Source organism: Triticum dicoccoides, chromosome 5A (assembly GCF_002162155.2).
Source record: "Triticum dicoccoides isolate Atlit2015 ecotype Zavitan chromosome 5A, WEW_v2.0, whole genome shotgun sequence".
In the NCBI taxonomy this organism is placed as follows: Eukaryota; Viridiplantae; Streptophyta; class Magnoliopsida; order Poales; family Poaceae; genus Triticum; species Triticum dicoccoides.
The window spans coordinates 154,923,871-154,927,355 of record NC_041388.1 but is presented as its reverse complement, the minus strand read 5'-3'; positions in this window follow the sequence as shown (position 1 = coordinate 154,927,355).

Sequence of the window (3,485 nt, the reverse complement as noted above, 5' to 3'; positions counted from 1 at the left end):
AATGGATGTGGGCGGCGCTTAATTGGAGGAGGGGGGCAGTGATTTCGGCGGAAGCTATTGCGTCATCAGCCGGGGCATGTGGGACGGGAAAGGAGGAGGATGGTGTGGGTGGTGTGTGGATTACCTGACCATATCGATGAGGCCACGCAGCAAGAAGAATGGTCGCCGGCGAGGAGGCGGCGCTGCAAGAAGAAGGGTCGCCGATGAGAAGGCAGCGCTGCAAGAAGAAGGATCGACGGTGAGGAGGCTGAGCTGCAAGAAGAAGGGTCGCCGGCGAGGAGGCTGAGCTGCCAGTAAGCAGCAGTGAAGGTTTGAACTTGGAAAGAAAGGATGAACAGTTGAAATGTGGCTTTTGGTGGGAGGGAGGGGGCGGGGAGATAGATATTTCCGCGGTGGCAAAAAAATTCACTCGATGCCGCGAGAAACTGGCAGGCAAGTGTGGTTGAAGCGGGGGCGGTGGACTGTAGACGACAAAGCTTCTTGCGTAAGCCAGACAACACGGTGCGCCAAGATATTTTATATCGCATCCCACACGATTCTTTCTAGTAAACTGTTTGTGGTATATCTGATTTTTTGATTATGTTTTGAAACACAAAATGGTGTTACAGAGGGAAAGGATGGTGTTTGAATTGCTAGAACATTTACGTATAGTGAACATGCAACTAGTACATGAGTGTCGTGTTTAAATTTGGAATTATTCTGGTTTCGTTTGATATTTTTATGCATTAACTAAGTTTCTAGGCATTTAATGTGCATATTTCAAATTTGAGCTACAAGCACATGCTCTAGTGCACCAAAGTTTGTTGAAAAATCACATGTGTGTCCTTGGGTGACTTTATAGGTCCCATGCAAGAAATGAGAATGAAATTCAAACATCTGAGCGTCGTGGCTTGGCCGGAAGATTGAGAAACTTGGTTTTTTTAATTCCTATAAATCCAAAACACGGCTAAAAATCATAAAACTTGGCATGGTGTCATGACATGGAACCAACATGCCGCGGTAAATTTTTTGGCCAAATTGGGACAAGCTTTGGTGTAAGCTTCTTGCAAACCGGAGCTTCCCTCAAGAAGACTCGTGGTTCCGAGAGGGAACGTGTCACCTCCGTGTGCGAAACAACATATGTACACTGTCTCATCCCGCCTTAATTTTTTTACACAGCCAGATTAGACCAAATAGAAGTATCGTGCTAAATTTTGGAATTATTCTGGGTTCGTTTGGCATTTTTACGCATTAATTAAGCTTCTGGACATTTAATGTGCATAATTCAAATTTGAACTACAAGCACATGCTCTAGTGCACCAAAGTTTGTTGAAAAATCACATGTGTGTCCTTGGGTGAATTTATAGGTCTCATGCAAGAAAGAGAATGAAATCCAAACATCTGGGCATCGTGGCTCGACCATAAAGATTGAGAAACTTGGTTTTTAATTCCTGTATATCCAAAACACGCATGAAAATCATGAAACTTGGCATGGTGTCATGACATGGCACCAATATGCTGCGGTAATTTTTGTGGCCGAATTGGGACAAGCTTTGGTGTAACCTTCTTGCAAACCGGAGCTTCCCTCAAGAAGGCTCGTGCTTCCAAGAGGGAACGTGCCACCTCCGTGTGCGAAACGACATACGTACACTGCCTTCTCCCGCCTTAATTTTTTTACACAGGCAGATTAGACCAAATAGAAGTATCATGCTAAATTTTGGAATTATTCCGGGTTCGTTTGGCGTTTTTTATACATTAATTGAGTTTCTAGGCATATAATGTGCATAATTCAAATTTGAACTACAAGCACATGCTCCAGTGCACCAAAGTTGGTTGAAAAATCACATGTGTGTCCTTGGGTGAATTTCTAGGTCCCATGCAAGAAATGGGAATGAAATTCAAATATCTGGGCGTCGTGGCTCGGCCGTAAAGATTGAGAAACTTGGTTTTTTAATTCCTGTAAATCCAAAACACGCCTGAAAATCATGAAACTTGGCATGGTGTCATGACATGGCACAATCGCAAATAATTCATCCGTGTGAAGTGTCATCAATCGAAGACACTTTGATCTGGCTGACCCGTTTCTGTTTAGTTACCTAATCGCAAATAGTTAATCCTTCTGAAGCGTATGCCCCCAGTCACACACACCTTTATCTAGTTGCCCGTTTCTATTGTTCCTCCTCATCACAAACAGTTTATCCGAGTGAATCGTATGTCGTATATCGTACACACCTTCATCTAGCTGCCCATTTTTTTTGTTCTGCCTCATAGCAAACAGTTAATTAAACTGAACTGTATGCCCCGCATCGCACATGCAACTAAAATCTGAACCGGGTTTGATGGCTCCGTCATCGCAAAGTTTTGCACCTTTTTTGACGGTTCTTTTACACCACCGTTTGCGATTATTGCATCGCACGCAGTTTTGTCGAAGGGTCTCTGATCGTAGTGTCGCGTTAGCAACATCCTGCAGTAGTGCATGGTGCCACATCAAATTCGTGCATTGGGTATTCAAACACTACACACACCACTTCCATATAGATACTTGGGTCACATGCACATAGTGGGTTTATCTTCATACAATACTCCCTGGCGAGGTTATCGGCGACAGGCTAGCCCATTTTGCGGGGCCGTGTGGACGTCCATCACTTTGACCAACAACGAGCGGAGAGAGGTTGTATGATCAAGTTAGATTCTGCTTGGTCTGTGTTACAGTACATCTTGGTGAGATTCCCTTCCCCGACATGTGTGGGGGGCTACTTCGCGCTACCTGCAACCTCCGTGGGATCGGGGAAGTCCGGTTAATTTGCAAGACACATGTGCCACAACAAAAGTTATAATGGTAGTTAAATATCATACACCACACCCTTTTCATAAATATAGTAGGGCCACCGGCATGTGGTTCGTATGTAGTCTGACCCTTCTCGCGCCACAAGCAATCATTTGTGGGTATCTGTAGGCTTCCCCAACGGAACCGGATCCTCTAATATCAAGGAGAAAAGTCACCTAAGCTACAATACCCTAACTTCCCTCCTTCACATCCATATGATTAAGACTAAAATAACTTGAATTAATTTGCAAATCAAAATCTGTTGTATAAATTTACAAAAATTACATACAAACAAAATTACAGTGCAATAAAATTAATTTTATATTTATTTTTATCAAACAGTAACCACGCACAGTATCTATTATAGTAGATCATACAGTATTTGCTAAAGTACTTTAACTTTCCTTCTTTGTATTGCACTAGTTTGCACTGTAGTTTAGGTGACTTCCCTCCTCCTTGATGTTTGATGTCAGAGGATCCGGTTCCTTCCCCAACTACTCTGCGCCCCCATCCCCGACCTCCTTCCTCCGCCGGCGTCCACCCCCTCCCACCCCAGCCCACGCGCCGCCGCCCGGCTCCCTCCCAAGTGCGCCGCCGCCCGGCTCCTTCCCAGCGCGCCGCCGCCCGGCTCCCTTCCAAGTGCGCCACCGCCCATCTCCTTCCCAGCGCGCCGCCGCCC